Below are 23,759 nucleotides of genomic sequence, written 5' to 3'. Positions count from 1 at the left end.
TATTCCTTGACAGAAAAGCTACAGCTTAGCAGTGCAAATAAATCCATGAAAACAAAAGAAAATTATCTCCTTCACAAAGAAGACTATTTAGTGTTCAGTTCAAAAAAAGGCTTCTGTTACTTATCTAAGTCTGGAATAGAGCTGACTGTTACAATAATATATGTAAAGCAGCAATGTAACGTATTCAGAGATTTCTCAATCCTCCAGGCTTGACTAGAGTTTAAGATCATGGTTTTTTTTTGATTGATAGTCAGATTTAGATTTTTCTGAGCTTAGCTTTCCTCTTATAACTAGAGTTATATTCCTGAAAAAATGTTGTCTAAAGAAAAGTGTCAAGCTTCACATATCCTTCCAAAAAGACAGAGGAGAAGCAAAAAACAGCAAAGACATTGCTGATACACTATAAATTCAATGTCATCTTACAACGTACTGGGCCAAAGAAGTCTATTTAAACCATCTCAGTAAAGCTTGCTTATCAGAGTAATCCCTTCTTGCCTGTACTCATTAAAGTCGAGGTCAACTGAAGTCTTCTGAGGGAGACTTTGATCTATTTTATGTGCTTTGGAAGAAAACCGTAACTCATTAACAACATCATGGTTTTTAACAGCATTGAGGCCTTAAAATACAGGCAATAAAATATAGAAATAGAAAAAGACAAAACCAAGAACTGTGTAATGGCCTGAAAATATGTATTGCTGTTGATTACTGTTAACAGTGTGTACTACTGTGTTGTACAGAGCGCTCTGTAAGGAATGAAACAATCTGTCATCTGAGCTATAAAATCTAGTTATAGTTTCAGTTAAATTAATTTATGGCTGTAATCAAGCCTGTTAATTGGTCAGCATGGAACATAAGGAACAGCAACACCTCTGCACTTGAGTCATGTTGTTATTATAGAGAATTTAATTTTAGTGTAACAATAAGTATGAAATTATTCACTGACAATGAAGGTAAATATAACAATGCAGGGTTCCTTGTACAAATGGATCCCAAAACCGTGTTGCCAATTTATCATTTTGATTATGCAGACTATTTAGCTTGCAGCACAAAATTATAGCATAAGTCTAGATTTATCATTGTTCCACTCATGTATTTTTCAGGCCTCGTATTACAATCATTTATGTGCGTGCAATTTTATATCCCGAGCACTGTAAATGACACAATGAAGGGAAGGGATGCCACCCACAAAGACCTGGACAGGTTTGAGATGTGGACCTCTGAAAACCTCATGAAGTTCAACAAGGCCAAGTCCAAGGTCTTGCACCTCAGTCAGGGAAACCCTAAGCACAAACACAGACTGAGAAGAGAATGGATGGAGAAGAGACTGGGGTTGTTGATAGATAAAAAATTCAATGTTAGCCTGATTTTGGATGACAGGCCAACAATGTGACTCACCACCCAGAAAGCCAAGTAGATTCTGAGCTGCTTCAAAAGAATTGTAGTCAGCAGATTGAGGAGCAAGGTTGTCGCCTCTGCTCTGCTGTTGTGAGACCACAGCTGCAGTGCTACCATCAATTCTGGGGCCCCCAGCATAAGAAAGACACAGACCTGGGCTAGTCAAATAAAGTTTTAACTATTTCACACAGTTACCACAAGGGTATGATAAACACACGCATCTATGTTATGGAGACCAACAGGGGTGAACTTCTAACTATCACAGTAATTCACCTCCTGGAAGTACAGAGATGCTGGGAGGCGTTTTTGCTGGGCAGTGTTGCAGGTTACAAGCTAAATGCTTACAGCAGGCTGCAGAAGGGTGAAGAGAAAGAGGAAGGTCAAAAAGCACAGGGATAGAGGAAAGTTTTGCTATTGATTGCTTAGACTTTAGACACAAAGAGGACCACTATCTTTTGTTGTAGTCTATGGATATATTTACAACAACAGGCTGGGGTTTCTATTCATTCATTCTTTTCTTATATGATCCTGAGCTTTGCCCAGGAGGAGAAATACAAAGGTCTTTCCCCTTAAGTATTTAATAATCATGTGTGTAAATATTTATAGGAGTATCTCTACAGTGCTACATCATCACTCATAAACTGTCTGTATGCAAGGCCTTCAAGCCCTTACTGAGAAACCAATGCCATATGTCACAAGAGAACTCTCATTTTTCCTTCTGCCTCCTCTCTTTTTCTGAGATAAACTCAGGAGGAAAAAACAATTATAATAATTTAGAAAGCCCCACAAACACAGCAGGAGAAGGACATTACTTTGATTAGGTTCACCTACTCTGCTCCTCACCTGAATGAATAACACCCACTCCTCCACACCAATTTGCATATAGGAGTGACCTGGGTAGCCAGGTGGGAATGTTGTTCTCCTGAAAATGAGGGATGTGGTTTCTGTAGGGAGATGGTGTCGGTTCTGCTGACCAAGTCTTGTCAAAATTGACTGATGGACGTTGGCAAAAAGTGAGTAAACCTATGCAATAACACAGCTGTGGGGCAAAAAAATGGTCAAGGACTGTAAGCAGTAGATCCAGGGGCCTCCCTTAAGCATGATTGTTGGAAGAGGGCAAAAGTGAGCTTTTCTTGCCTTTAGTCTGTATTTTAGCATCTGAAAATGTCTGTTTTCATTGGATTTCTGAAGCAGGTTACAAGTAGAAAACAAGGTAAAAGGTACTTATGTATTGCTATTCATACTTTGTAGTATGCTGTTATGAATTATTAACTGTGCTGTATAGGAACACAAATAGAATTAGGAATAATGTTGTGGAAGAGATTAAGAAATAGTTCAATCCAAGCAAATTAAAAAAAATAATAATTGTTAATGCTTTTTCCCATACATATCCAAATACATACTCCTACTCTTTGTGGTCTGTGGCAGTTGATGTTTTCTTACTCTGGCTTATTTTCTGATACTATTACCTATGGTGTTCTCTGCCTGATAACAGGATGTGTCTGCCTGGGATGGAGGTGAATAAGCTCTCAGTTTTGTTTAACTTCAAATAAATTTTTTGTTTAAAAAAATATATATACTTTTAAAGGAAACAGGTCACACTTAAGAGAGATAAGCCCACACTGGTATTTTTGTGAGAAGTTTTAAGATGCTTATGATTACAAATTAATGTTGACAGTATTGTGACTTCACAGATGGTGCACCAGAAATTAAAGTTGATGTGATCAGAGAGTTAAATATAATTCTAGAACAAACAAATAAAGTTGAAATAGAGGCTTTCAGAACTAGAATCCTAGATGTTATATTGATATGCTCTGTTACTGTTACATATATACTCTCTGTCTCAAATTAACATGAAGATTAATTTGGCAAACTAGCATTTTTAAAGAGATTTCCCAGGATATTCTCCCATCTCCCAGCCTCTTGAGACACATTTTTAATCAACGCCCAGTATTTAATATCTCTGCAATGTCATTGTCCTCCTATTGGATACTACAGTTTAGAACCAGTCAAAATATTAAATATGCCATAAAACTGCCACTGGATTATATTATACAGTGGTGCTATGGATGCTGCTGCATTATATTCTAATAGTGGCCGCTTTCAGACATGCCTTTTACTGAGCTTTTCTGTCTGAGAACAGGGTGCAGAGTTAAGTACTATAGAATTTCTCTGTCACAAATGTGACTCATTTTCTGTACATAAAATAAGTCTGTTTTCAGGCATAAAAATTGAATGAAACAGAGAAATTTCCTCCTCAGCTTACATGCATTAGGTTGTGGTCATATTCAACATCTGCAGGCTGAATTTCCCAAATGCTTTCTTTGAAAGTGTCTTCGCACTGATAAATTGATGTTGTATTTACATTTAGATTAGATTAGGTCATTATGATTAGAATAATACTCTTCACTGATTCAATTTTGAGCCTTTGTTTTCTAGATGAAGATTATTTTCCTGGCAAGCACATTGGAGGAGTTCATAATTTGACTCAGAAGTATATACTGCCTTTGTTCCCATCAGGGAAAGGCAGAAAACTGCCCTTTGCTTTAACTTCATCTGTTTTCAAATCAGATCTCTAGTGGTAGGGGGGCCCTCCGAAAAACTCGGAAACCCTTGGTCATGGCAATTTTTGGGCTGCTTTAGATGGCAATCAGCAATATATTCATTCACACTAGTATTACATTCTGTTTTGGAATCCCACATTTATTTTCAAATAACCTTTTCAGCTATGTGTGATAAAATAATTTTCAAGTGAATAAATGCTAGACGTGCTACACCTCAGCCATAGCGAACTGCCAGACATGTAGTTTGGAAGAAAATTAAACGTGTCAGGACTTCTCTTGAAGGTCTTCAAACAATTGAGAAGACAGGCCAATTCAAACATCTCTGTATATCTTTTAATAACATACACTTTATTGCTGCACTTACAAAAGGTTGATCAGTAGATCTATAAGCAATTCTTTGATGCCATCTGATTCTCACAATTAACTGAATATTCCCAGTTGATCTAGTCATAATCTAATTCATAATAAATATATGCATGTTTTAAATGGTTACTTCCTTGGAATAATTTATAATGGAAATCATCAAGCAGCCAGTGGTTAATTATCATATAATTTACTATTTATGGATCCTATGATACAGCTGTCATTTAGAAGGAAAATTGCCTTTTGATTACAGTATTTCCCTTAGGCATCTTGTTGTTATGTCAAGTAAAATAGCTATTTATGACTCTGAAGGCAGGAGATTGACCAGAATGCCCTTCCCTGTCCCTAAGTACCATTTTCTGGATCAGGGATGATGGTCCTGAGAGCCTGGACAATAATCTGCCAGTGGCCTTCAATTTCCCTATCCTCACAATAAAACACAGAAGGAATTTAGGAAGCCTAATGAAGAAACACTTTAAGCTTAGCTTGACTTCAGCTAATTGGAGTGCAAAAGCAGTCAGACTGGTTCTGGGGCAGGAAAGCTCCTGTTAAGACCTGGGCTCCTCAGGATGGCTGCTCTTTTGGGAGCATATATATTATTTCTCTGTGGTCTTCTGAACTTTTGCCAGTCTTTGAGAATGGCTCTTTCATTTGTATCATTTTTTACTAGTTCTTTTATCAGATGTTGAAAAAAAATTGTGACAGACTTGCATGGTGTTCCTCATCTTCATCTTGAAGATTTTCTCTCATTTTTTTTCAGTAGTTTAATGCAGTTTTGATTGCTGGATCAAAGTCTGCATGGAGTTAGAAACGCAGACTAGATATTTAATCAATTTAAACCACCTTACAGCTTTCGTGTTAGTGTAGTGGTTGGCAGTGTACCCATTCTAATGTATTTCATTTTTTTTTCTGACTAGATAACTGGGAACTTCAAATGCATTCAATAGATTACTCATTCTTTCTGAACTCTTTTCTAATGCAGTTTTATAGTGATGGAAAGCAATTATGTACCTGAATATTACAGAATTGCCACAGAATCACAGAACTGTAGGGGTTGGAAAGGACCTCCAGAGATCATCGAGTCCAACCCCCCTGCCAAAGCAGGTTCCCTACACTAGGTAAATAAAATGCTTTGTTAATACAGAATTTCTGTGTAGTGTGACAACTGTGTTCCCTGCTTTTTATTATTTTTATTTATTTTTATATTTATTTATTTATTTACTTATCCAATAGGGTAATCTGAAATTTAAAATTAGATATATCAGTTATGGAATCATAGAATAGTTTGGGTTGAAGGGTCCATTAAAGCCCATCCAGTTCCAGCTGAGGCAGGGCTGCCTCGATGCTTCCTGGGATGGTGCACCACAGCTTCTCTTGGCAGCTGTGCCACTACCTCACCACTCACTAAGTGAAAAATTTTCCCCTAACATCTAACCTAAATCTTCTCTCTTTTAATTCAAAGCCATTTTCCCTTGTCCTGTCATCATCAGACTGTGTAAAAAGTCAGCCCCCCCTTCTGCATGTCAGCTCTCTTCAAGTAGTCAAAGGCTGCAATGAAGTCTCCTTGGATCCTTCTCTTCTCCAGGCTAAACAAACCCAGTTCCCTCAGCATTTCTTCACAGGAGAGGTGCTCCAACCCTCTGATCATCCTTGTGGTCTCCTCTGGACCCTCCTCAGCAGCTCTATGTCTTTCTCATGCTGGTGGCCTCAGACCCAGTTGCGGTAGTCCAGATGGGGCCTCATAAGGGCAGAGCAGAGAAAAATGGTCACCTCCTTATAGGACTTTTGTTTCTCTTCAGTTTGTATAGGGGGAAAATGAGAAATCAAAGATTTTCTTATTTTCTGGGTTTGTTTCCCCTATTCTGGTTATTGCACTGGTAACAACTCAAAGACCATCTAATGTTATCTAAAAGAAATGGTCTTAAAATCAAGAATACAAGGACAGAAATGGATTGTTTTATGGACTATTCCTCTAATGTGCAAAAACTGTGCTGCTCACAATCTAATTGAAGTAAAGCTTTTAGTGATTGTGAAATGATCCATGAACTTGAGACACTTACCTTCAAGCTGACACCTGTATGCTTTGGTCCTTGTGCAGCATTGCTCATTACCATGCAAAATCCTGTGTCTGGCAGCCTCTGTGGCAGCTGTTCTCCTCTTCCTCACTGTGAGCACTGAGCAGGGATACCAAGGGCAAGCCAGCATGCTGGTTGGCACAGCAGGCATAAAAGAGTGCAGCGGGGAGCTCCTGCTTGCCATGTGCATGCAAAGCATGTTGTCCCCTGCTGAAATGGTAATTATTATCAGGTTGACCTATAGAGAATAATACAGCCGTGATGATACTGCTGTGTTCAGGTGACAGAATTATGCATAGCAAGGGATTATGAAGAAATTTGTATTGGTCTGTATTTTTTTTCCCTCCTAAGATTTCAAGTCTGCCACTGAATTTGCAATTTCTTCATTCTTCATTTTGCAGAATGTTATTTGTTTTTTGACAATATGTAGATACTGTGTCACAAATTAGGGTGGGATGTTAGACATTTACAGAGCTGTAGTAAGACCTACTTTAGTTTACAGAAGAAAGATCATGCTCAACAAAATCCTCTTCTTCAAAGTAAATCAGGCCTGTGGGTCCCAGATTTTCAGCAGTGTTTATATTCTTAGTGAAAAATCTGCCCTATAGATTTCTTGGGTATCCTCTAACATCTGCTGTTTACAAATGTCCAAACCCTCAAAGCATAGCACTTCTGCAAAAACTAATATTGCCCGAGGCAGGGACTCAAAGTCACCCTGAAAAGTCACTCAGAGTGGCTCAGAATGAATATTCCCCAATCTCACTGCCAGTGAAGTCAAGTAATTTAGTTATGCTGTGAGTGCATCTACCCCTGCAAGTCTTGAGAGCATTCGCTTGAGCCACTGAATTTCATTTTTAGCCCACCATAGCTTTGCCCCTGTCTATGGAAGTGATTATTAAACAATTCAAATTTGATCTTGTAAGGATTTTGAATGTTACTGAAATTAATTTCCTTGTGTATGCTATGTTAAATCGATGACATCTGAACACTTAAGTTGCTTTTCATAAACATGGTAGCCAGGCTGGCAAAAGTTCAGGTGGAATGGTGTGTAGATTTACAGAAAATATAATAAATTTGTATTTGGTGAATGTAAGTTAGTTCAGAAAAGAAAACTCAAAGTGATAGATGAAGATGCTTTTATATATTCCTACAGTTAGTGCTTAGGACTTATTTTCTCTTCCTATGACAGCCTTTTTTTGTTAAGTAAAGGTGCTTTCTTAAAAAAAAAAAAGTTGATAGCTCAGCTAGCCATGCTTATATAAGAAACAAGTAACTACAGCAAGGACTTCAAGGTAGTGAGTGACTTCCAGAGCTAATAATAGAATAGCTGAAGGTGAAATGAACTTCTTGCGTGTCATCTAATCCAGCCTACCTCACAAAACAGAACCAGCATCCAAATTGGATCATAGGTCTAAATGATACACAGTTTATTCCTTATTTTCAGTGTTTACTATATATATTTATCATGTATGTTATAAGACATACATGTAATTAATATACTGCACTGAGTTAACCGGTATTTATGAAGTTATATGTATACGATTCTGAAAGCACGCTGTATATTTCTACATTGCAAATTCACTTTGAACCTTCTTTTACTGGGGCTTCCTCACACTATTCTGGAGCACAACCTCTGCACAGAAACTGAAAGGAATGAAGCCTTCATGTCAACACTGACACAGTTTGAGCTGTCACCCAGAGATTGGAAATCAGATCTATTTCCCTTCTCCTCCAGACCCCACACAGTGATGGCATCCTTCTAAATTATTTACAGTGCAGTGCCACAGCTTCAAGATTTTTTTTTTGCTTCTCAGAGCATGAGGGGCCATAAACTTGTAGTTTTGCACAAATTATATCTGTACTTGGAAGTCCCCCAGACTGCCCAAAGAAATTGTGCATTTTTTTCTTAAGAGTTATGGGAACAAGAACTGTTGTGACAGATGCACTAAAGAAGCAGGATGCAGGCTGATTTCTGATGCATGCCTGTTCCTAGGGCCACTGAGTCAAGGTGATGGCCCTTGGAGGCCATCTCCACTCTGTCACAAGACTGATTGAGGACATCCCTCTGAGTCTGTCCCATAGAGACATGTTAGGTAAAGAACACTACAGAACAAGTTGTTAATGGATGTGCAGCTTATGTACTGATGATTGATTGCTCCTGGTTTGTAGGAAGTTCCCCAGAAACAACTCCCATGGTTTTAGAAAGAAACTGTATTTCTGCATGGAGGCTAATTTAACAACTCTTTTTTAAAGGGACTGTAGTCATCAATGTAAAAATGTTCTTACTCAGAAAAATTTCTTCCCTTCACCTCTCTTTTTTTTTTTTTTTTTTTTTTTCATCTCCTTTGTTGGATAACCAATAGATAAAGCAATGGAATGAGTTACCTCAAGCCAAAACACAACAGTGGTCCAAAGTAATGCATGCCTCTCTGTGAGGATCAAAACATTTACTACAGACTTTTGAAGAAAGTTGCACAATTTGAATAAATTTTTGGAGATATTCTGAAGTGTAATTGGGGAGCTTTTGTCTTGTTTTTCATTTCACAGCAACTGAGCAACATTGTTTTAAAGCTTATTTGACGTTAGTTGCATTTTCAAAATAGTTGCATAGAAAATAGAGAAGAAAATGGATTCAGCAGTGGACTGCATTGGGGATGAGCTTTCATTTTAGTCCTCATGAACCAGTTTGAGAGGAGGAGCTTGAATTCACATGATTTTTTATTATATTTTTTCATTCCACTACATATGCCATACTGCTACGTCTTTGATGATCATGACAAACATGAAGATCTGGAAACTAGCAATTGATTTAGAGAGTTTGTGGAAACAAGGGTAGCATGACATGTTTTGTTAGCTGCATTAGCATATGCACTGCTCTTCCAAATTTTATACTCATAAGTAATCTTTTGAAAATTAATGTCTGCTAATAGAAGTTGGCATTCATCAAGACGTCATTTGCCTCCTTCGGTCAAAAATAATTTTCTCTATCTGGTGAACAAACAATGTGTGTGACTGCAGGATATCCATTCTGAGTTGCCCTTACAACATTCCCCAACTACAGGCTGAGAGGCTATCCTTGGGCTCTGGCTGCTGAGGCAGTGATTCTTGTGGGGTTTAAGTTCAACTATGTAGCCTTCCATCAGGCACATCAAGAGAAAGGGAACAAGTACCTATGTTTGGACATAAATTGTAGGTGAGAATGGTTTTTTAAATCTTTCACAGAACCAGAAGTAATGGCAGAGTGTTTTAGGTTCATTGTGATTTGTACTTGTTTTCCCATAGAGGAAAATGAAAGAAGGACTTATGGTAAATTCTGTTTTCTAAGGAAAATACTCCTTTCCCCCGTGAAAGTTGATACTGCTTCTTGAAAAATGAGAATATTCCTTTAAGAGATGCATTTCAGCTTTGTAACTTACTGCAAATAAATCAAACTACTCTGTCAGTCATATCTTTATTTAGTAATATCCAATCATTACAATGCTTGCAAAGAAGAGAATAGGAACAGCAATTATAAATTACTTGTTTGAAGTTGTTCTAAATGCCATATAGACAAAAGAGTGTAGAATTAGCACTTTTTATGATGGAGGCAAGGGGCGTTTTGGTAAATACTCACCACTAACTGTAACATACTTACAGAGTGATAAGAGTGCGTTAGTGTCTTCTGCATGAATTTGACTGGTCACTTTGTCTGGTTGATCAACCACCATAAATTGTATGTAGGTGAATTATGCTCAGAATACTAAAACATATCCCATAAATGCTTATTTGAGAGGGCTGGATGAAAGACATCAATTATTTTCAGTTGCTCATGGTACTAGCAAGATATGAGCAATATTGTACTTCTCTGTTTTTCATCCAGGGTATGAATCTGATTGTACTAGTGTGAACTGGGTGTAAATTATTGTTCAAACATAATGGTCCCATTTAGTCTTTTTCCTGAGCATGTGAAGTGACTGCACAGATGCCAGGCCATAAAGAAACATCTGGCTATTTTTCATGTTTGTCCATGGCGTACCTAATGTGCTGCTTCTATTGCACAAATAATACAGAAAAATAAAGACCAGAATGTACAAGAGCCTGAGGCTGGAGATGCCTCATCTGAAAGACAGTGAGATTTGTCCACAGAGGCGTAACTAGTTAGAGCTTTGAGGTGTAATTTAAATAAATTTTACTGAGAGTCTTGTGAAGAAAAACTGATTTCTAGAGGATATTATGGTCACTATAGATTAATATATGTATATATATATCTCCACAGTGATAATAGACTGGAAAAACAGCTTTTAGTACAGACATGCATCTTCTGGTTTATAGGCTGTTAAGGAGAAGTGAGACTGTAAATCTTACAAAATACAATGTTATTGAGTGTTTCAAAACAAAATTGTGCTGCCCACTATGAAAATAAAGGTCTCATTTTAAACAAGCTTAGTATTGCTCACCCTTTTTGAAATTGGTTGTTTGATGTAATTGTTTCACTCTATGCCATGTGTAAGGAGGAGAAACATTCCCAAGTGAATGTTCTTAGGAATGTTTTCTCGCTTTTTGTTGTTGTTGTTTTTGTTGTTTGTTTAGGATAGCTTGTGAGAAAATAGCCATGCTTCCTTTAGAATTGAGAAAGTTGAGTAAGTTGTGGTGTTTGATAAGGGACAAATGCAGACACTGGGATCAAGTCAGAGAAAGCTTTACCTGCATAAGTGCCCTTTCTTTGCGCTTCTTCCTCTTTCTCCTTTGGCCTGCCGCAACACTGCAGCCCTTCAAATGTCCTCTGCTGTGCCCTGGGGAAGATTCAGCCTTTTCCTGCTTAGATTCTTTTAAGCACAACTAAGAACAAAAGATGCTCATGGTGTGAGGACATGTTACAAAACAGATAACGTAAGAGTATTTGCCATCTTTGATCAAGCAAAGTCCTTTTACAAAGTTGTAATTCTTGTGAGATTCAAATATAGTCTTCTTCCACCAAACAGCTAATGGATAATTAAGTGTTCAGATCTCCCAAATACTCTCTTATTTGTTTAAATGGTGACCATCTGATTCCCTCAGCTTCATTTTTGAGCCTTTGAGGGACCAATGCCTTTTGAAAATCAAAAGAGATTGGTTCAACTTTATTTTCTTCATATATCTTCTTGACATCTTCAAAACCCTCAGAGATCTCATGACCTCTTCCAGAAATCTGTGCTGCCTCTTCTTTGAATCCACAGATTCCATTCACATGGTTCAAACCACTTAACACAGCAGAAAGAACCAGTTTGGGTTTGTTGATTTATTTTGGTTGTTTTCTTTGTTTCAACTAGCTTTTTAAGATTCTGTCCCATTTTCTATCTGTGTTGCCTATGTACCTGGGCATTCTTAAATAAGAATTCATACGCTGCACCTATTACTTAAGCTATTTCATGCTTCACTTACTTCCATGCTCTTGGGTGAATAGCCTCTTGTCCTGATGAACCTGTTTTATAGATTCTTCTGGAGTTCAGTTGAATGTAGAACCTTTTGAGGTATTTTTCATAAAATTTTTCATAAAATATATTTTTTTATTAAAAAAAAAATTGAGTTGTGGGGAGCATGCTTCTAGTGCAGAATTTTCTTAACTCCTCCACATTCACTATGCATAATAATTCATTGCATTTATCTGCTCTGACCTTTTCTACTCAAATGCTTCTTTTGTGTCTGGATCACTTATTGTACAAGCTTCCTGGCAAAATTCTGTATTGTAATGGTTTTGAGAAAAGGATTTGTCGTGTTTTCACCTTATATAAGTTGTTCCTTAAATTCTTTGGCCTGCCTTAGACTGCCAGAGTTCATTCTAATTCATTTTCCTCATTTAAACATCAGATCACACAGAATCACAGAATTGCAGGGATTGGAAGGGACTACAAGACATCACAGAGTCCAACACGCTCCCTCCGCCCCCCCCACTGAGGCAGGTACCCTACAATAAGTCACACAAGCAGACATACAGACAGGTCTTGAAAATCTCCATAGAAGGAGACTCTACAACCTCTCTGGGCAGCCTGTTTCCAGAGCTGCATCACCCTTACTGTAAAGAATTCCTTCCACGTGTTTGTATGGAACTTCCTATGTATGAGTTTTAGGCCATTACTCCTTGTCCCATTACTACCCACCACTGAGAAGAGCCTGGCCTCATCCATTTGCCTTTCACCTTCCTTTAAATATTTATAAACATTATTCAGATCCCTCCTCATTCTTCTTTTTCCCAGGCTGAACAGTCCCAGGTTACTCAGCCTTACCTCACATGGGAGATGCTTCATGCCTTTTATCATATTTGTGGCTCTCCACTGTATTCCTTCTAGGAGTTCCCTGTTTTTCCCAGAAGTGGACACAGTAATCTAACTGTGGCCTCACCAGGGCAGAGTACAGGGGCATCTCTCTCTACCTGCTGGCCACACTCTTTTTAATGTACTCCAGAATACCACTGGTCTTGACCATGAGCCAGCAGTGTGCCCCCGTGGACAACCTGTTGTCCACCAGAATACCTAGGTCCTTCTACAGACCTCATCTCCAGCAGTTCATTCCCTAACCTGTACTGATACACATGGCTATTCCTCCTCAGGTGCAGGACTCTACAATTTCTCTTGTTAAACCTCATCAGGTTCTTCCCTGCCCAACTCTCCAGTCCAGTCTGTCCAGGTCTTATTGAATGGTAGCACAGTTTTCCAGTATGTCGGTCACTCCTTCCAGCTACTTATCATCAGCAAACTTGCTGAGGATGAACTCTATCCCTTCATCCAGGTGGTTTTTTTTTTTTTTTTTTTTTTAATAAAGGCCACAATTCTGAAACCTCATATAAAATGCACATTACTGAACAAAGCAAATAGGCAAATAGTTAAAGGTGAAGTCACTGCACTGAAGACTGTTACCTGACTTGAAATAGCACCAGTACCTGCAGCATCTACACGTACTTGGCTCCACTTAGCAACAGAATAGAATGGCATCAAGAATCTACTTTTAAGTATTATGAGAGCTGTGTCTACATATATATGTAGACATTGCCTCACTTCACTCTGATTTTCTTCTTTTTATTTCTTTTTAATTGCCAGTGCATGTTTACAAGGACAGAGCAAGATTTTGCTGTGTTACAGCCAAGTATTTCGGAAAATGACTTCTCTGAACACCTACTGACATAGAAATATTCCATAGCTGTGCTATGTGTAGGGATTTTATTTTCCCCCTTCCACTCCCTTACACTATAGCAGATTTGGATTGGCAAATAAAATTCACTTTAGTGTATTGCTAGTCATGGTGGAATTTGCACAGATCTGAGAACCCCCATTACAACAGTGCTGGGGCTATAGTCATGTTAGGTGAATTTTTTCAAATAGCCTTAATTTGTCTGAGAACTAGCACAGACTTTTTATGGACTTCGACAGTAAGTAGATAAAATAACTTGCTGGAATTGCAGCAGTGGCTCAAGGTGGTAGCTCTACTGTCTTATAAAGGGCTGTGCAGTTATATTAATTGGTATCTTTTCCACTACTGTGGAGCCATTTATTTTATAGCTTTACTTCTCAAAGCTCCTTGTGGTATAATATGTGTAGCAGACTTTCAGAATTGTTTATAACACTTTAAAATAAGTTAACACTTTAGAAAATAATTCACTCTTTGTTGGTTTGGTGGTGAGAGGAAAAATGCAATGAAAAATGCTACAGGGCAAGCAGTGATACAGAAGAACTTTTTTGCTTGTTCTTGTTTTAACTATTATCTGGATATAGTTCTAAATATGTGGTGTCAAACTGACTATTTAAGAGAGGAGGGAATATCAGTCATCAAGGAACTTTGGACAACTAGTCTGAAGTGGTACCTCTGCTCTGCAAACCCTGTGCTTTTCAGAGAATTTCAGTCGGCTTGAGGACCCAGTTTGACGTGTTTATTGGGTTTGACAGCTGTGTTCTCTAAGAGACAGGGTAAGCAAGAAGTAAAGATAGCCAGGAGAAAAAAAAAAAAAGAAAGAAAAAGAGAAAAATGTAAGCAGTCTAGAATGAGAATTAATAAAATATTGGGAAAAAGAAAGGGTGGAAATCCATGTGTTGTCCCCAGGGAATTTTGAATGAGGTAATGAGGTAGCATCAAGTAAGGATTAAATACTGTAAATATGTGTTTCCAACACAGAGAACTAATGGCAGATGTACCAGGCAGGTTCTCCTTGGATGCAATCTGATTATTTAATTTATCTTTTAAACCAAAGACATGAGATCAGCATATACAAGCTCAGCTCTGGCTTTGGTACATTCTGACTAGAGAACAACCTTGCAAGCAATATCTTGGACCTGAATGCTTGCTCTGAAAGGCAGAGGCCTTTTAACCTGAGGATTTTCATATATGAAACACTGATATGGGTAGATAGATATGTAGTGTTTTTCTTCGAACTTGGAACAAGAAAACAGACCTTTTAGGTTATGTTGTCCTGGTTTTACAAAATAAGCTTAAATCTGAGAGGAATTCATGCAACAGCATGTGAGGTTGCTTTGCTCCTATCCTTTTCCATATATCACTGTTTTCTAGCTGCCTTCTCCTATAGCAGAAATTCTCCTGTAGTCAGATGATGCTTTTCCCAAGCCCACATAAAAACTAAGGCAACAAAACTCATGAATTTATCATCTGGTTTAGCTGCCTGAGCCACCTTAGTTTATGATTTATGAAAGCTAACTTGGTATGAAGAGAAGCAGAGATAAGCGCTCTAGGGTTCAGTAATTTAGATCGTGTAGGAGGATTCAGCTTTCACTAGGAATAAAAGCTTAGGACAGAACGAGAGCACACTTAGAAATGGTAATGATAATGCTCTAACCTGTGACCAAGCATTTTTTGTTCTCCTGTAGTTTGAAACCTGGTGAGCATTCAGATGGCATGACTATTCTGATAACGTTCCAGTCAGTTTTACTGGCCAGCTGTTAATAAGGGCTTAGGATCTCCTATTAAAGAGAGGCAGTTTTTCAGCTGCCAGCACTTACTCCCTGCTCATTGTGCCCTTCAGGTCTTTAAGCTTTGGATTGCTATGGAGAAAGCAAGGATGCCCGTAGTAACACACTGCAGATATGCTGTGGAGGGCATGTCCTGCAGGTCAGAAGGAGCTTGTATATCATGACTCATGAAACAAATAAAAGGCAAGCAGCCAATTGGTGTCAGCATCCAGTCTACTGATACTCTGAGCAGTTAAGAGGTGAAATGTGCCAAGTTGTTATAGACTTAGCTGTAATGCCCTCAGTCAGGAACTGGCAACTAGAAAACTCAACATATGGTGGAGAGTCTGAACAAAATCCACCTGAGAAAAGCATTTAATCATGCTGAAATATCAAGTAGGGAAGAGATATTTGTGATCAGATCAGCATGAGAGTAGTCCCATTACTCTTATTCCATGCTATCTCTTCATGCATATTTCCTCATATTTGGTGCTTGATTGTTTTCCCACACAAGGCAGTAAACAAAATAATAAGGGGAAAATAAACTTTGACTTTCAACAACACAGCCTGTCAAGTAATAACACATATTCTACAATAGTGCAATGTTGGGAATGTAACAGCATGATCTGTAAGAAATAGAGTAACAGAACTGTATCTTATTTGTGTTTAACATATATCAAAGGCCAATGCATACAAAACAGACTGTACAGCAAGGAATACTTATGTCTACCGATAGCTAGCAGGAATGCTGAATATTAATCATAACTCGGCTTACTTATGAGGAATCAAGGGGTTAAATGTGATTTAAAGCCAGTTTTCTGAAAGATTTCAACAAGAAATGTTTCTGATTCCAAAATACCCACCATTCTCAGGATAATTCGCAATCAACACATCATGTTTCTCCCTGCACTGCAAAGAAACATACCAAATTCTTCTTAGCAAATTGCTTATTAAAATAAAAATCCAAATTCCCTTAAGAGTATTAGGTTTCCAGACTTTAGGTTGTCTTTAGTGCCAGTGGACCTGAGTGCCACTCAGTATTTTTGTTTGCTTCTGTAATGCAAGAAAAAGTACTTGGAAGGTCTTCTGAAAACTGCTTTCGTGTCCTGCATGAGATCCCATAGGCTCCAATGTGAGCAGTTGAGCTGTGAGCCTTGCAATCGCTATTTTCTCTCATCCTGTTCCCCAGCGTTCCCCTCTCCAGGGAAACTATTAGTTAATCATCCTGAGATCTCCTTTTTGTGAGCCAAGAATCCTCCAATTGGAAACCAGCACCTAGCTATTCATTTTCCCATAGGGGGAAGATGGGAAAGGGAGAGTCAGTTCACCCACAAGTTGGTTTCTATCCTGGAAGTGTTTTTCCATTTTGATGTGTTTCCTCAGACAGACGTGACCATGAGAAGGCTGTTTTGGCTAAGCTATTTTGTCTTCACCCTAGAATTATCAAGCCATGACTAAATCTCTAGCTTGGCCTGTACAAAGCTGTAATACTTTTATCGCTTTTTCATAGCACTTCTATCTGCTTTCCATAGCAATTTTGTTACATTTCATTAAGGACTATTTCTTCCCTAATATTTGCTGGCTCTGAAATATGTCTTCTGTGAGAAAAACAAGTTAACCTTTTGTGCAGAGGAATAAGAGATCCAAACACTACAGAGCAAATACAGGCATTTTTAAAAGGTCTATGACAGAGCACACTTTCTGAATATTAGTCCCGATAGGCTATATCCCAGTGATCGAATGCTGCATCAATGTTTTACCTGTTGTCTCAAAAGTTATCACAAATACCTACCTACTGTTCATTCTTGTGCTAAACTAAGTTGGCTGCTGAGGTACAGCAGCTGTGTGACCTCTTTCTCTGGGGTGCTCCTATCAGACCAGATAGCAGACCTCCACTCTGACATGCTCTGGCAGTTTTCTGTTACTAAAAAATGGCTTTTGCAATGCAAGAATGCTTTATTTATTAGCTCTGGTGCAGATTTAGGCATTTAGGTTTCTTGTTTATTTTTTTTTCTCAGAATGCTGCTGTGCAAAATAGAAATTGAAACAATGCAGATTAGGGAAAGAGGCTGCAGTAAAGGAATGCTATCTTCATATACCTAGAACTATCCACTACTGGAGCCATATGCTTTAAGGAACTTTGAAGTCTAGGACTAAAATGGGAGATGTTCCCACACTCTGGGAACCAAGAGGCACAAGGGCCTTCAGTGGAAAACATTACTGTGTTCAATCTCATCTAGAAAGCACTTCTGTAGACGTTTTGTAGTTTCTGTCACTTTCTCTCCCTGGTCCTTGCAAGAATAAGTAAAAGCTGTCATGCTATATATACTTTTTCTCTCTGTGCAGAGGGAAGAAATTTCCTTAATTTAAGACCACCCAGAGCACCCTTGTGTTAAGCTTTACATCTCAGTGTGGAAGAGAAATACGTTATTAATCCATGCACAAGCTTCTCTCTCCCCATCCCAAAGAAGCTTAACTGCTCAGTAGAGATGTGAGTTGATTTAGGAGCACAAGTACAACAGAATTAGAATTAGAGAATTAGAAGAGAAGAGAATTAGATTTCCACAGAATTGAGTTCTGAACTGCTATGCTATATTACTGAAAATGTCCTCCTTAACAAATGCCAAGCTCCTCTGTGTAGGGGAGGAAAATAACTTATAGACCACAACTAACAACTGTGATTCCTTCATTGCATGACGCTTCCATTATCCAAATTTACTTGCCAGCTAACTGCTATGAATAATGTTTGGTCTGTAAATTTTCCAATAATTTCCAGTAATAAAAACATTGAACTTCTGAACATTTATTAAATACAGAGGTTACATGGCATCCACGTTCCCCAGTTACACATAACTCTTATAAATAGTCTCACCAGTCAAGGATTTCTGATTACAAAATTTGTCCTACCCAGATCTTCTGCTTTAACATAAATGGGTAACATTTGCTTCCTCTCTAGCTTGTTGTCAGGAACACTCCTGATTTGCCACTGTCTTCAAAGGCTCTCTTAGGAGCACCAAAATGGCCAAAAAAAAAAAAAAAAATTAAATTACTTAAAGTCTTGTTTGAGAATATTCTTTTAACTATATTTGATCATTGCATTTCAAATGAAAGATATTATCAGCAGATGTAAACTGGTAGATAATTAAGTAAAAGAGTGCTGAAGTGATAATTAGATATTTCACTTACAGTCGAAAATCAAAACTAACATATGGTAAGTGAAATTAGAGAGTTTGTAATTTATGCTGATCCAGCACATTAATGTAAACTTGATTGCTTCAGCCCTTTGGCTGACCCCAAGTATTCCCAAGTTCTCTTGCAAAGCCGTAGTGGTTACTGAAGCAGGAGATGATGGCAAACTGACATGCCTTAAGGGCTGTGGAGGCTGCTGCCTCCTTCCTACCCAGGTGCAGTCAGGAGCATACATTGGCTCTGCCCAAGCAGCTCTGAGGTGCCCCTTCTCCCAGCACCTGCCTTAACTGGAAGTGCCTTCTCAAGTAAAGCTACATAACACTGTAGAAATTGCAACAGGTGTGTCATGTCACTTGCAGCTTAAAAACCTTGGACGTTAAAGAATTATTTCATGAATGCAATTAATAAGGCAACCTAAAACCTCACGTGCATGTCAAACTGAAGAATGTTTTGTCTGATGTCTACAGTTTTAAAATGAAAAAGAGAACTTATCTGTTCCTATGTACAATTTTTAACTATGACTTAAGTTCTATGATAAAATAGGTTTTTCTTTGCGCACAGCAATATCTCCAGTCTGTATGCTAGTATTTAAAATATCCACTGTATGATAAACTGTGATCTCATACCCTATTTGAGTGGCCAAGTTAAATTAGAGGTAATTAGGATTAATTTGGCTTCTTCCTGAGATCATAAATGTGCAGATGAAAGCTCTGATTAGAGAGCAGAGAATGTAGTTTCATTTGATTTTTGGCTTTGAATGGCTAATATGTTCTTACCTTTGAAGATCTGAATTACAAATATGACAGCAAAATAACAAAAACATCAAAGTTAAATTGATTTTAAAGATTAAATGGATGATTTACAGTGGAAAGGTACAGAAGAGTATTTTTTTAAGTAGCTGGCAAAAACTATTGGTATTTCAAAATACCTCAGTACCAAACCTTTGGTAATTATGCTCTGTGTCATAAAAATACACAAAATAGGAGATGATTTCTCAATGCTCAAGTCTTGCTCTTGTAATTTAAGGAAGTAAAATGACTTCCATTTCTAACAGACATCTGTGTGTCTATGGGAGATTCCTTCTAATTTTATATCCCTGCAATGAATTGCAGTTTGTCTCAAAGAATACACAGATTAACTTTTTCAGCTTCATGGCTAACATACAAGCCTCTGTTCAGTAAACAAAATTGAGACATAACCCTTCAGTCTCAATTATGCCTAGGGATGTCCTATTAAAGTAATTATTTCTGTTCTTTTAAGGCAAATTATTTACATGATCCTATACATATATTATATGTGTGCATACATATATATGAGACTTCACCGGCGTTCTATAGCCAAGAATACATGAAAACTTGTACATGTCATCTAACTGGAGACCAGAGATAGAGTATGTTATTTATAAATAAGTCTGGCTCTTCAGTGTGGAAAAAGTCTATCACAAAGGAACACTTTAAAAGAATGCCATAGTGCAGCATCTGAGTTAAATGGCCACTTTCTGCTTGTACAAGAGGAAAGCATTTTTCTACCCTCTTTTTTTTAAAAGCAGACTTAATAAATTGGCCCAACCCCTAGGTCTCCAGGCATTCAGATGAACTGCTGATCTTTCCCAAACAGATTTGATTTGTGTCTTGCAAATTTTAAACCTGTTTGTCACCTCTGACCAAGCAGACTAATGAAAATATAGAATAGAAAAAGTGGGAGATCCTCTGGCTTCAAATTCCTTTGTCATGCTGCTGCAGAATATATCTCTGCCTAGAGAAACTGAGACAAAAACATCATTTATTTAAAAAAAAAAAAAAAGAGCTTTAATATTCTAAGCACTTATCTATCATACATGAGATTGTATCTGTCCCCTGCATGAAGAAGCAGCCCAACTTCAAAAAGCTCTAGTTTTGTCTGCATGTTCCTTTTAGAGTTATAACAGGATCTGTACTCATAACATTGACTATTATATCTCCTGTGGCTTTCAGGTGGTAGAAGTGGTGCCAGTTCTTCTAGATAGTTTATTATTTGTTGCACAGAGATCTGTCCCTGCCTCAAAACTATCAAAGTACTTCATTGTATCATCAGCTTGATTAGGTTGAAAACAGCCTCCACCTTTTCTATTGATTTCACGTCACTGTGAAGAAAAGAATGTAGGATTAGACCAGGAAGATAGATACAGGAAATCATGTGGGTTTTTTATTTATTTTAGGCCTAAAATTAGCCTCAGTCTCCTCTTTAGAAGGCAGTCCAGTGTCCTTAATCCCAACTACCCAATTTTGGGAAAAGTCACATCTTCTGCAAGCAGAGTTTATGTTGTATTATGCTTTTGTCATCTCAGATTAGGCTTCCATGATACTTCATCTGAGCTGATTCAGGCAGTGTCTGCATACAGAGCCTTAGGATATGCTGTTTCAAGACTTTTTTACTCTCTTTGAAAGTAAAATTTGTGTAAATCCTCTGGCTGACACACAGAATGAGTAGGCTGGGCTTCTAGATTGCCACCAATTTCTGCTAAATTGCACCTTGATTGGGATTTTCCAGAAGTAATCAGTTTTCAGTCATAAAATTTTATGCAATGTTATTATGGACTGTCTGGCCAGATAATCATACAGTTTTTGGTATTCTTGATTGGTAATTTGGAAAGTTGTTTTCCTAAATCACAATAGTTATACGTTATGTGAGAAATAATTCAGGTACAGCAAAAAGCAAATTTAGAAACCAAATGAAAAATTGTTTTCCACCCTGATATCCCTGAAGATCCAGTGTTTTGCTAACTACGGGGCCAGCAGCATTGCCCTGGCATCTGTTCATTCTAGTTTAAAAGTAGGAAGAGGAAGAGAAGATAAATAGTGTTGAATAGGTATAAAGTATGGTGAGCATGATGTCTGCATTACAGACAGAGCAGGAACTAGGTTCCTTTGAGAAGTTGAAGGATTTCTTTTCCTTTGAGCTGCTATTTAATCTGTCATGTTATCTGCATAGTAACATGTGCCTCACAAAGCCTAAACACACTCTTAAGAAAGCATGTAAGAGACCCAATTCCTGTTGACATCAGTAAGAATTCAAATATAAGACTTGGATTAATTTATCCCTGAATTACACTGTGAGAAGAAATAAGGAAAAAAACCCCATCTGCTTGACTCCAAAAGTATATAAAGAACAATTGTTTCTATTTAAATGGGCCCCTGGTGGTTGGACTGTCTTATCTTTGCAATGCCTTTGAGAAGCTCTTCCAGAATATAGGGGATGTTTAAGGCTGGCTTAATCTACCTTTGGATTGAGCCCTAATGCAAAAACAATGTGAGCTCCCACCTTATTGCCTGTTGTCCTCAGGTGATGTAAGAAGCTGTTTGTGTGTGAACAGCAGACATGTAGCCTAGTAGTTTTGAACTGTGTGTGTGAATTGCAAATATGTCTTCTGAGAGCAAGGGAACTTGGAAAGAATGAGGTCATTGTGCATAATAAATCCCCCATATGCTTCTCTTCTGCCCTACAGCCCACAAGAGAAACATTTCAGAGAGGGTTACTTTATAATTTACATTCCTATTGTCAAATCTGGGAAATGAAGCACAGATACTTCACGAGGAATGGCTTGTTCATTTTAAATGGGAAAGAAACAATTTTGAAATATAACTGCCTGGCAAACAAATTTGAAGCTGATTAAATCAACCATATTTAATGACTAGTGAGGCCAGAGCTAAAAGCAAAAGGAAACTTAAGTATAATATATTTTCTACCGCCGTATGTACCATCTGTGAGACACCACAGGTGTTAAATTAGCCACAGGAGGGCTCTCCTGTTCTTCACTTGAAGAAATATGCTATTAGGAGAAGTGAAAACTTCAAGGGAAAAGACAAATTTATATTCCTATAACAGGAGTATTGGGCACGTTGCCCTGGTTCAGAGGGCATATGCCACCTGCAAGTAAATATCATTTAAAATGTAGTGCTAGCATAGTAGCTACATGTTTCGCTTTTTCAAGCAAAACCAGTCAATAAAATAGTCTAGATCTACAAGCTCTTAATGAAGCAGGAGTGAGGGAGACTTAATGCTGCAAAGAATTTCTGAGATAGGTGGGCGCTGAGCATGGGCTGGTGTTTAGTCATGAGAAAATGGCAATTACATACAGACATTTGTACCTCTGGCCTGTCGCCCACACAAGGATTAACCGCATGTTGACATCTGGAGTTATATAGCCTCAGAGGGATGTGTTGTGGCTAAGCAACAGCCTGTTATAGGAAGTCTGAGGAAGAGCTCTGCATATTGGCAGCTCCTGCAGGATTACGAGAGGCAGAAGATCCCCAGGGGTGCTGATAGCAACTTACTGAAGTATCTGATCGCCTCGCAGTCCTGCAGTGACTCTCATAACAGCGCTGGGAAGCAGGCAGGTGGTAATGGCCTGATTTAACCAGCGGAGAGCAGAGACACCAGACTCTAAGAGGAATCAGTGCATCCAAGTCCTGAATCTGATCCAAATGTTTTGTCTGTTCCCTTCCAAAAGTAACCTGGTTTTGTTACCATCTAAATTCACTGGAGGCCACTGTTGTTGGGATGATTTCTTTGTTGGTTTGTTGGTGTAGTTTTTTTTTTTGTCTTGAATTTCAGAAATGCTATAAGCTTGCAAATGCCCCTAATGGCCTTAGCCTAAAAAGCTCAGCTCTTTAAGCAAACCAGAGTAGGATCTGGCTTTCAGATGGGATTTTCAGGTCTAGAATCATTCATCCTGCTTATCTATTAGCATTTTCCCAGTACAGGTTTTGATTTGTGATATTCTGGTACTCTTCAAAGTAGACATGGATAGAAAAAGAGGAACAACAAGCTCTTCTAATAAGCATCCTGGGTTCTCTCAGTTTAGCACTAAATAGAGAATCACAGAATTGTAGGGGCTGGAAGGGACCTCTAGAGGTCATTGAATCCAGTTCCCTGCAAAGCAGGCCCCATACAGCAGGCTACACAAGTAGTTCAGGTAGGTCTTAAATTGCTCCAGGGAAGGAGAAACCACAACCTCCCTGGGCAAAAATACAGTTTGGTGGACACAAACCAAGCTGCATTGCTTAGAGCAAGAGTCAGGTTTCTGAGTTGCTCTATCTAGCTGTATAGGAACAAATACTTGTGTTTCCACAAACAACATTTGCATGTTCTCTGTTCAAGACTTGAGCTGGAGCAGCCGCAGACTGTAATTTTTATATTTCACAGTAGCCCTGTGCTCATAAGTTACTTTGAGCACTGTCTTGTGCACATGGGAAAAGCAAGTTCTCTTCTTAAAGGAACAGTCT

This window comes from Lagopus leucura, unplaced genomic scaffold (assembly GCF_019238085.1).
Source record: "Lagopus leucura isolate 7727_CA_CO unplaced genomic scaffold, USGS_WTPT01 Super-Scaffold_73, whole genome shotgun sequence".
NCBI lineage: Eukaryota > Metazoa > Chordata > Aves > Galliformes > Phasianidae > Lagopus > Lagopus leucura.
Note: the sequence above shows the minus strand (reverse complement) of the source record.